The following is a 12,452-nucleotide window of genomic DNA, read 5'->3' as shown; positions in this document are numbered from 1 at the left end:
CCCATGGAAGCAGCAGTCAAGAAATCAAAAGACACATTTCCTGGGGCAAATCTGCTACAAAGGACCTCGTTAAAGTGTTGAAAAGCAAAGATGTCACCTTGAAGACTAAGGTGCTCCTGACCCAAGCCTTGGTATTTTGAATTGCATCGTATGCATGTGAAAGCCGGACAATGAATAAGGAAGACCAAAGAAGAATTGACGCCTTTGAATTGTGGTGCTGGTGAAGAATATCGAATATACCATGGACTGCCAAAACAGTGAACAAATCTGTCTTAGAAGAAGTATAACCAGAATGTTCCTTAGAAGTAAGGATGGCGAGATTGCGTCTTACATACTTGGGACATGTTGTCAGGAGGGATCAGTCCCTAGGAAAGGACATCAAAGTTGGTGAAGTATGGAGTCAGGGGAAGAGAGGAAGACCCTCAACGAGATGGACTGACACAGTGGCTGCAACAATGGGCTCAAGCATAACAATGATTCTAAGGATTGGCAGTGTTTCATTCTGTGGTACATAGGGTCGCTATGAGTCAGAACCAACTCGTCGGCACCTAACAACAGCAACAACTGTTTACCGAGAAGTTAGTTTGCTCTGTAAAACTTCATCTAACGTACAATTAAAGAAAAAATTTGTTTTTAACTTAAAAAAAAAAGTCCTGGTGATTTACTTCTGAAAGATCACAGCCATTGAAAGCCCTGTGGAACACAGTACTAGTCTGAAACACATGGGGTAGCCATGAACTGGAATCGGCTCATCAGCAACAGGTTTGGTTTACCTAATTATGTGTGACATTATGATAGCTATCAGCTAATACATGTTTGAAATGGGGATGATAAAATTCCCAACTCAGATGTTTGTTGTGAGGATTAAATGAAATAAGAAATGCAGAGTGCATGGTATATAGAGGGCACTCACTAAATATGGGCTTTCATTTGGGATTTTTAGAAATATTGGAGGTTTTCTTTGCAATCATGAATCTTGCTTCCACGTCATAGAGAAGTACTGCAGTTTGTCCTGCTGTTGTTGAGTGCTGTCGAGTTGATTCCAACTCATAGTGACTCCTGTGACAGAGCAGAAAGGCCCCATGGGTTTTCTTGGCTGTAATCTTTACAGAAAGAGATTGCCAGGTCTTTCTCCCACTCAGCCACTGGATGGCTCTGAATCAACGACTTTTGTCTTAGCAGCCGAGCTCTTAACCATTGAGCCATCAGGGTTCCTTGTCTACTGGTACTAAAATCATGTTTCCTGCCAAGCCTTCCTTATTGTATGTTATCATTCATAAGTGCACAAACGTGTCTAATGTTTCTGTTCCTCTGACTACATTTATTTCCATCTTCTCATCACCCATTCTCAAAATAATTTATTTAAATAAAATGAATCTCTCACAATTCCAGCACTTTCCAATGTCCTACAAATGACAGAACAAAAGTTTATGTCACAGTGGACATCTCAACCTTTCCTACACACTGTGTGCTCATCTAAAACCCTCACAAGTGGTACTGCCTCCTGCTCTCCATTGCTTTTAACTTGCTAACTGCCTTGGTTGCAGAAGTAACCTCACACGAGGACTTTAGATTCCTATTTTCCCCCTTAGGGGCTGATCCTTGTGTTTGTGCTGGCAGGAAGCAGTATGCACTAGTTGCCCCACAGGGTAGTCCCCCCCTGACTGGCTAGTCTTGAGAGCACAACTTCTCTAAGTTAAACAGTTCATGAGCCCTGATGTAATCCGTCCCATCCCACTTCCCTCAGACAGACAGAAAATTCTGCTCATTTTTCATGATCCTTCTGCACATACAAACATAGACACACAGTGTTCAACTTCATTAATCAAATGTTAATTTGTTGCAGGTTATGCCTAATTCAATACAACAAATTGCTACTCCCCAGGTGGCCAGATCCGCACACTCTCTTTTTGCTCAAAGTCTTTTAATATTCTTATGCCTGGTAAGTGGAGTTAATGAAGGTCTATTGTGTGCATAAAGGGTGGACAATTTATGTCAGGGATCATTCTGTGAAATGTGATTTTAAATGAGGCTCTTTTCAATAAGTTGACTTTCATATTCCCAACTGTATGGTGCAGATGACTATGACTATGAGAATAGAATATGTGTGTGAGAAGAGCTTGAAATGTGTTTAACTGATGAGGCTAAACTTCCTGTCCATCATGGTGTTCTACTCCGAAGATGTTTGTATCTGTACGTGTGTGTGTACATGATATATATATTTAAAAGAAATCAAATCTGGAGCACATTTCTTCTTTAAATTTTCTTAAATATGTAACAGAATTTTTGGTGGTACAAACAGTTAAGCACTTAACTACCAGCTGAAAGGCTGTCAGTTCAAACTCACCCAGAGGTGCCTCGGAAGAAAGGCCTGGTCATCTTCTTTTGAAAGGTCACAGCCTTGAAAACCACACGGAGCAGTTCTACTCCACACACATGCGGCTGCCGTGAGTTGGAATCAACTCGACAGCAACTAACAATAACAACAAGGATAAGAAATAGATCACAACACTAAACAGGAAACAGACAAATATTAATATCTGACATCACCATTCATAACATGCACTGGGCATTTCCCACCCAGGCGTGGCTCACAGCTCATCTCCCTCCTTATTTCTGGGTCTTCTGCCATGTGCTGAGGTTTATCTCTAGAAACCATGTCTTTCTCCCTAAATCCCAGGACCTCCAAAACTCTGTGGTCCAGGATTCCAGGGGGGTGGAATATTAATACTAACACTTGCTTTTTTTTATTATTTGTAGCAGCTTAGCTCAGCATTTTCTCAACTTTCACTTCCCATACAAGGCTGGAGTTTTTCTGAGTATATTCTAGGGTAAGTTATTACAAACATGATCAGACTTGCTCCTTTTTCTCACCTGAATTAGGAATAAAAAGCAGGCCTCTAGCTTCGAATGTAATATCAGCAACAATAACCCCCAAATTGTCCATATCAGCACTTAGCATGGTGTTTTACTTTCTATTACTGAATAACAAATTACCATCAACTTAGGAACTTAAAACAGTATCCATTCATTATCTCACAGTTTCTATAGGTCAGACGTCCAGGCAGAGTTTAACTGGGTTTTCTCCTCAGAGTCTCATAAGGCTGAAATCAAGGTATTGGCTGGGCTGTATTTTCATTGAAGCTCAGCAGCCTCTTCAGGCTCATTCAAGTTGTCGGCAGAATTCAGTTACTTGTGGTTATGGGGCTGAAGTCCCGTTTTCTTGCCAGCTATCAGCCAGGAGTCACTCTTTGCTCAAGTATGCCCTGAGGTCCTCACCATGGGACTGTCTCACAACATGGCTGCTTACTTCTTCAAAGCCAAGAGGCTATCTCTGACATGGAGTCTCCCTGACTTCTCTTAAGAGCCCACATAATCACGTCAAGCTCACCTGGGATAATCTCCCTTTTGATTTACTCAAAGTCAACTGATTAGGAGTCTTAATTACATCTTCAAAAACCCTTTGCCTTTGCCATGTAATACAAACTAAGCAGGGTGTGATAACCTATCATATTCATACTCATAGGTCCTGCCAACACTGAAGGGAGGGGATTATACAGGGTGTGTATCAGAGAGTGGGAATCTTTGAGGCCATCTTAGAATCCTGCCTAGGCATTCAGGCCAAGGACTCCTTAAGAAAGACACAGTTTATTTTTGCTATATTCATAAAAGGCCTCTATGCTCCAACATAAAATATTCCTTGTAAGTACACAAATGCACTGTGCTCTCCTTTTTGTTCTTCCTTTAAACATACTGTTACATCTTCCTAGCAGCCCATTTTGGCTACTCTTACACACCCCTCAAGATTCAAGTCATTCAGCTTCAAAAATATTAACTAAATAACCTGCTATGAGCCAGGCTCTGGATACGCAAACTCCCCCATGGAGTCACATTCAAGTAGGAGACAGAGAACTAACTGTGATACACAGAGTGACTATAGTCCTTCTTTGACAGGGACAGTCTGGGTTTACACCCGTTTTCTAGGCATAATTATCAATAGCAATCCTTTCCATCCTCAGAAATGTTCCTCTTTGTGCAATAAATTATATGGTCACATAGCTTATACAGAACAGTCAAAATTGTGCTACCATTCCTCTTCATTCTCTTTCTCAGAAAAACTTCTCAAACCCCAAACTTTCAAATACCTTAGGATACAATGTACAAGTATGATAGTTTGCAAACTGCGTTTTGAAGCTAACATGCCTGCCAGGCAATCTGAGTCTGGAAATGTCCATTTGCCTCATTATGACTGCAAGGCTGGGCAAGTTATCATCTCCCTTGGCACATCCTGAGCCTTGACTGTGTGAAGAATATCTATCCTATAAGTTTTCCAGCTTGCCTTTAAACTTCGGCTTAATCACATCCCAGCTGGGTTTACTAGCAATTTTATTATCTAGGAGTGACCCTGGCAAGCATAGTCTTGTAGACTTTCCCTGTCACATGGTGTCTTAGTCATCTAGTGCTACTATAACAGAAATACCACAAGTGGATGGCTTTAACAAAGAGAAATTTATTTCTTCACAGTAAAGTAGGCTAACAGTCCAAATTCAGGACGTCATCTCCAGGGGAAGGCTATCTCTGTCCGTCTGCCTTCTCAACAATCTTCCCCTGGACTAGGAGCTTCTCCATGCAGGGACCTCATGTCCAAAGGACATGCTTTGCTCCCCACCCTGCTTTCTTGCTGATAAGAGGACCCCAATTCTCTGCTCACTTTCCTTTCCTTTTTATCTTCGGAGGGATAAAAGGTGGTGTGGGCCACACTCCAGGGAAACTCCCTTTATATTGGATCAGGGATGTGACCTGGTAAGGGTGTTACAATCCCACCCTAACCCTCTTTAACATAAAATTACAATCACAAAATGGAGGGCAACCACAGAATTCTGGGAATCATGGCCCAGCCAAATTGATACACACATTTTTGGGGGGACATAATTCAATCCATGACACATGGCTATGGTTCAGTCACGTTCTTTTACTATTACTACCACCCATCTTCTCCATCATGGGAATCAAGAAAGAAGAAAAAATATCAGCCATGATGGAAATGTTAGAATTAGCCATCCAGCATTGGAATGATTCTAATGTCAAAGCCAAATCATTTTTAATCCACTGATTAAAGAAACGTTAATTGGGAGACTACTACGTGCCCATCTCTTAGGTTAGATAATCACAGAGACTGGCATATAAAAGGAGCTGGAAAAAAATGCTTCTTTTCCAAAATATTCTTATCCAGTAGTTTTCAGAAGATGAAGCCAGACATATCATTTTCTATTTCAACATATCATGGAATACCTTCTGTACACCAATTTCATGATAAACAATTTATATTTTAAAACAACAACAAAACCTCCTATATATGACTTTAAGACTCCATGAGGCAATCACTTTGAAATGATATGAGAGAGGGAAAGATTGCCTACTGAAAATAAGAATTTGAAAATGGTCTCATTACTACATAGACTCTTATCAAACACCCAGCCCTTGAGTTATTGAATCAATTCCTGGATGGTCTCATAGACACAGTATTTCTATTCCAACCAGTGAATTTGAATGTTAAAGAGAAAGTAGGAGTCTAATTCTCAGAACTTAACAAAGGACAATGTCACAAAGTTCATGTTCATCTCTTGAGCAAGAGAGCCTACATTTTATAAAAGTAAAAATAGGTCAACCCCTGAAAAACAATTGCATTTAACTTAAACTATAGGAAACAATCTTCCAACCTATATTACATACAGAACATACCACTGCAAGGCAGTGCTGTGTCTGCTACAAGACACGCAAGAGAGACGACAGGAGGAAAATAACACACTCTTACCAATAGAGTATATTAGCCACAAGAGGGGAAGAAAGGGTCTGAAGAGTAATGCTGATCATATCATCAAGAATGCCACCAGTATTAGAAATGTATTTGCCAGTATAGGCAAAATAGTAACAGGAGAAAATTTTCTCTATCATGTGACTAATTTAGCTTTCCTTTTGATGAACCCCCTCTTTCTTTGTCTGGATGCCCATCATTTGGTTTATCCCCAGAAAACTTACTCACAGCTGCCAATCAATTCCTAGAAGCTATAGAGGATAATATGTCGCAAACTAGCTAACACTCATGCTCTAGAGTTCACCATCAACATCACAGCATTCTTTTCCTCAGAGCCCAGACTTAGCCTCACAATCCCCCACAGTAAGACAGTACTCAGGATACTGTTAGTCATTCCGGGTTGACGCAAGAAATGTATTTTCCATTCCTGCCCTAAAATATGAATCTAACCACATTAAAATATTTAAACTTCCAGCCTTACACCTCCTTAACTACCCATAATCATATGCTCCATTACTCTCTCACTTTTTTCTCAATTTCTCTCCCTCTCTTTCTCCCTCGGTCGCTCTCTACCTTGTCTCAAGATATTTCTTCTCCCTTAAAGGCTGTCATTTGAAGTTTGATCCTTCCTTCTAAACAACATCAAAGCATACCAGCTCCACAGAGACTTCTCAGATAATACAATCAAAGGAATCCAGTGTATTGGATTTGTTATAACTGAAGCCAAACTTAGCATAATTTACCTTTCAGCACTACACTCAAACTTGTAAATCTTCATCAGCCAAATAGAGACCACATCATGCTATCTGGTGGATGAGCTATACATAAATGTATGAAAAATATTGAATATTATATATACATAATATATATCATTTTAATATATTCTATTTAAAAGAAAAGGGAATGATAGTACTTACAATATTAACCAAAATATAAAATACCTTAAAAAAACCTTAAAAATATGTAGAACATATAATGACATATCTAAGATATTGTTAATGCCATAAAATATTAAAAGACATTCATGTTCCTTGATTAAAAAAAAAAAAAACTGCTATAAAGATACCCTCTCCTAAAATTAGTCCAAAAATTAGTTAACTCATTAACATAATTCTGAACAAACAAGCATTGGAGATTTTTGAGAAGGGATGAGTAGTTTTGTGAAATAATATTAAAGTTAAGTTGGAAGAATAAATTGATGTATCAAAGAAACATTTAAAAAAGAAGAGTAATATAATGTTAAGTATTAAAAATTTATTACTTCTCTGTATTACTGAAAGTATGGCAGTAATAATACTGTATATCATTATTGAGAGACTTCTAGTTGACAGTATAAAAGCACTTACAAGGTGGTTTAATTTCCACACAACCCTAAGTATAAGACAATGTTATGCCAGATTTATAAATGAGGAAATGAAGCTTTGGAGGTTAAGGCATTGGCAACGGTTCACACGAAGAGGTAGGGCTGTGTGGTAAGGGCGTAGGCTCTGGAGTCAAGGAGTTCTCCAGTCCAATCTCAAATCTGTCCCTTGCTAGTCATGGGACTTTGAACTTGGGATTTAACTTCCTGAAGCTTCATTCCTTTATCTTCAATCTGAAGATAATAATGGCCGTCTTTTAAGAGCAACGAAAGAGTGACACCATTAACATAAAAATGCTTAAGAGTCCCAGTCACAAAATTGTACTCAGTAAGTTCAAGCTTAAAAACACTAACCACAAAACACAATAAAGACATGGTGGGACAGGTATTGAAGCCCAGCAATAATAGCTCATGTGTAGTGAATACTTACAACATCTGATGACATTTATACATGTACTTTACATGTATAAACTCATTGTAACTGTTGTAACAAAAGTAGTTGTTAGGTGCCTTCCAGTCAATTCTGACTCATACCAACCCAACCAACTCCTCGCTGTCTAGTCAATTCTGACTCATAGTGACCCTATACAGCAGAGTAAAACCACCCCATAGGGTTTCCTGGGCTGTAATGTTTATGAGAACAGACCGTCACATCTTTCTCCCATGGAGCCACTGGTAGCTTCGAACTACTGACCTTCCGGTTAACAGCCACTACAATCTATATCACTTCCTCACATACCATAACACTGAGATGAGGAGATGGAGGGAGATGAATGGAGTAGGAAAGCCTGAATTAGGATACTATTAAACAGCCCATACTTTCATCGATGATGAGTTAGTCAAGAACAGAAATCACAGCATTAAAATGGAGGCAACAAGTATGGAAGATTTGTTTTAGGGAAAAATAATAATAAGATTGCAAAAGCAACCAGATGTAGATGAGAGAAGATGCCAGTCTTCGAGTTTGGAAATGGGAGAGAAGGTGATGTTCTCAGCCTAGGTCAGTAAGGCAGAAGAGGAAGCAGCCTTAAAAGAAAGTCTGCCCAAATTTGCCAAACTGTATATGCTACAGAAACTTATTAAGAAATATTTAACAATTACTATGGGCCATGGGCAATTTAACAGCAATACATCTCTCTCAATTAACACTTGTTAAACAAAGGAAAATTTCACATGAAGACAGCAGGACAAATACGAGTGATAAAGTAATGTATTATGGGGATTTCTTACTAAATAGCTTATCCACGCCAAAATCTTGTTTTCCCATAAACTGCATACAGACAAGTTTTGCAAGTCTTTGACAAAATTACGGGAAGACGAAATATAATTTCTTAGAACTTGAAAGAACCAATGTTTCACAAATCATACTCTAGAGACTCTAAAATGCTAAAAATCTGTGGTTCTTTCATTCTTATTACGCAGTATTAATGGAATGACAGTATTAGCTGGCAAATTACCACATAAGCCAGAAAGTTTCCTATCCCTGAGTGGTGTAAATAGATAACACGTTTGATCGTTAATGGAATGACTGGCGGTTCCAGTCTGCTCAGAGGCACCTCAGAAAAAAGGACCAACAACCCACTTTCAAAAAATCAGCCATCGAAACCCCGATGAAACAGGGTTCTACTGTGACATACGTAGTGACACCATGAGTCAGAATTGACTACACAACAACTGGTCACTTATATCAAAGCTATTCTTAAAACTCAAATCCACCTTTTGCCCATCTGTCAACTTGGCTAGGTCCTGATTCCCTTGTATGATTGTCTACCATTTTATCTTCTGATGTGATTTCCCTATATGTTGTAAATCCTATCGCTATGATGTAATAAGATGGATTATCGGCAGTTATACTGATGAGGCCTACAAGATTAGGTAGTGTATTAAGCCAATCTTTTCTGAGCTATAAAAGAGAGAAGCAAACAGAGAGATATGGGGGCCTCATACCACCAAGAAAGCAGAGCCAGGAGCAGAGCGCATCCTTTGGACCTGAGGTTCCTGTGCTGAGTTGCTCCCAGGCCAAGGGAAGACTGATGACAAGGGCCTTCCTCCAGAGCTGACAGAGACAGAAAGCCTTCCCCTGGAGCTGGTACCCTGAATTTGGGTTTCTAGCCTACTGGACTGTGAGAGAATAAACTTCTCTTTGTTAAAGCCATCCACCTGTGGTATTTCTGTTATAGCAGCACTAGATGACTAAGACACCCACCCTTCTCACAGAATAACACTCCAAAATTACAATGGAGTCACCAGCTTCTTTGCCTGAGATATCCATCTCTAACTCCTTCCAGGAGGAGAGGCCATGATTTATAAGGTATTTATGTTCCGGGTTGGAGAAGAAGAGGAGATGATGGCAATCAACTGCTAGCTGATGCTTAAAAACAAAGTCACAATGGAACAAAAATCAACTCAAACTTTATCCCCATCATCCTACCATCATCAACAACCCAGTGTCACCACTTATTCCTCAGACTGTTTCAACAATTTTTTACCTGCAAAGTTGTCTTTAGAAGATGGCAGAGACAACACTATGGTAAAATCTCAGGGTACTGGAATGAATGACCTACTATGCTCAAGTTCAGGAATACGGCTGGGTAAAAAGGCTCTGAAAATTAGGCACAGTGTTCATATTGCTGTTTGACTTCTCGTCCTCTTCCATGTGAATTAAAACATTTTAAATGAGGGAAGGCGAATGCAGGATAGTCCTGACTGGACTCTAAAGTTGGCATTGCACTCCACGCACTTCTCTCTTGGAATGACCCTACCCTCAGCCAAAGTTATAATAAAGCACTACCACTCACCACTGCTTTTGCTGTTGTTGCTATTACTCTGGAAAACTTCAACATCTCAACTCTTCGTATTCACTGATTTATGTGTCCATTTATCTCTTAAATATTTCTTGAGCACCTTCTACGGAAAAAAAATAATAAATGTTAGCCTCTAGTGACAATGTGGTGCATAAAATGGACATAGAACTGGTCCACACAGAACCTAGGGTCTAAGACCAGTTGGTACCTCCAAGTATACTGAAAGGCCATCATACTGTAACAAAGCTAACATTCGAAGATGCAAAATTCATGGAGTCGTAGGTGCATAGAGAGTGGAAGGGATAACCTCATACAAGAACATTGCAAACCCTAATAGTCCTGATAATTAAATACAAATAGCTTGAAATGATTAAAATCTTGTGTTGATAGAATAAATATTTCCCATATAACAGGTATATTGGGAAGATTTATTTTGTGATATACAACAATTTCAGGTTTGAAGCTTGTTGATTGAAGAGAGAGCACGCAGGAGGGATTTCAATGTTTTAACTGCATTGATTGAAAAAGAATGCATTTAAAAAGAAAGTAAATGTGACTGGCTTCTGGAGAAAGATGGAGAACTGAACATATTGTCTGCCTTTGTTCTCTTCCAAAACTCCATTAACTGATGGTAAAGAATTGTCAAAACCATCAATAATATTGCTAGTTAATTTTGCATTTAGATTTGTGCATAGTAACACCATGCCAAAGAAATAATTAAGATCAGCCTTAAGAGCCAAAAGTCATTAGGCCTGGGAGTCACATGACCTCTTTCTGAACCAGAGTGGGAAAAATCTCCTTAATAGAATAACATCATCTTTGTGCATGTATGAAAACTTGAGGCATATAAAGAAATTTTGCAATGGTAAAAGGGAGAAAACTAGGCTCTCATATTACTGGCTGACTCAACAATGTTAATGACCTTGAAAGGAACCCTGGTGGCACCAAGTTTAAGTGCTCACATGCTAATTGAAAAGTTGGTGGTTAGAACCCATCCAGTGGTTCTGCAGGAAACAGACCTGGTGATCTGCTTCCTTAAAGATTACATCCTAGAAAATTCTATGGAGAAGTTCTACTCTGTCACAGGGGGTTGCCATGACTCCAAAATTGACTGAACAGCAACTAACAACAATAATCTTGGGGTAGATTGAATTATTAGCCCAATCATTGATTTACCACTGTATCCACACTCTTTGGCATGTAACATTATAGTTCCTTCCACAAAAGGTCAAGGTGTCTTTCCCAGTCTTTGACTTTGTGCTAGTCCATGCAACTTGCTTTGGCCAATGAGATGTTCTCAGTGGTGATGCAAGTAGAGGTGTGAAATGTGCTTGTGTAGTGCGGTGTGCCATCACCATGAGAAGAGTACCCACCCACTGCCATCGAGTTGGTTCTGACACATAGCAACCCTAGAGGATAGAACAGAACTGCCCCACAGAATTTTTAAGGAGCACCTGGTGGATTTGAACTGCCAACCTTTTAGTTAGCAGCCATAGCTCTTAACCACTATGTCACCAGGGTTTCCATGAGAAGAGTAGGCAGCAATTATCTCACCGCTCCGAGAAGGATCAGAAACGCATAGAGCAGAGGCGACTGGTAGATATACAGTGTGAAGCAGAGTCACCTAAGTCAACCTGAAAATTCATGCACAAGAAAAATAAAAGACATTACTATTCAATTATACTGAAATTTTGTGGTCGTTCTTAAGGAACAGTAACAGATCGATCCAAACCCAAAAGTATACGTTTAAACACCTTAGGTACTATATTTTTGTGCAGTGTATTGAAAATGTAATTTATGGTATAGTGATTGAAAACAAAACCATTGCCGTCCAGTCGATTATGACTCATAGCGACCCTATAGGACAGAGTAGAACTGCCCCATAGAGTTTCCAAGGAGCGCCTGGCGGATTCAAACTTTCGATCTCTTGGTTAGCAGCCGTAGCACTTAACCACTACACCTTCTCCAAAATAAGCCTGTTCTCTGACTGAAGCAATTCTACTAATATTCTACTGAAAATAAGCTAGATACAGGCACATTATGATTATAAGTTATAATCAATACATTTGTTCTCTTATTTAACTCCAGAAGACAAGACTCCAAGCCAGTCATTTTGATGAGTTTTGGAAATCATTTTGATCATGTATAATATATAGATTTTACACAGTTATATTCAGTGTAGATACAATATTCTGATCTTTTATGTATTAATACTTCCCAGACTTCAAAAAAATCGTACTTATTACTTGATCTCACAATACTGTTGTTAGGTGACATCAAATTGAACGGACATACAATACACACACCGCACACAAAGGCAGCTGAGAGTTGACTATAGATTTATTTCTTAATATGATTTATTAGGCTTTCATCTGATCTCATTGACTCCATGGTAACTAATTAAAAGCACAAGAGTGAGAATTCAACAATTCACTCCTTGCCAGGCTTAGACAGAATTCCAGGTTGATTTTCC

The 12,452-nt window shown here is 39.2% G+C and overlaps 1 long non-coding RNA gene across 1 annotated transcript; it reads right to left on the bottom strand.

The window, feature by feature from the left end:
• Positions 1-663: 663 nt before the first annotated feature.
• LOC111750102 (uncharacterized) lies at positions 664-11,914 on the bottom strand. Its single transcript, XR_002785261.2, has 4 exons — positions 11,534-11,914; positions 9,974-10,082; positions 6,559-6,633; positions 664-2,473 (listed from the first exon to the last, which is right to left on the bottom strand). It is a non-coding gene; the product is annotated as an uncharacterized LOC111750102 (long non-coding RNA).
• Between the last annotated feature and the right edge of the window lie 538 nt (positions 11,915-12,452).

Source organism: Loxodonta africana, chromosome 14 (assembly GCF_030014295.1).
Source record: "Loxodonta africana isolate mLoxAfr1 chromosome 14, mLoxAfr1.hap2, whole genome shotgun sequence".
Classification (NCBI taxonomy): Eukaryota; Metazoa; Chordata; class Mammalia; order Proboscidea; family Elephantidae; genus Loxodonta; species Loxodonta africana.
This window is presented reverse-complemented; position numbering and strand designations above follow the sequence as displayed.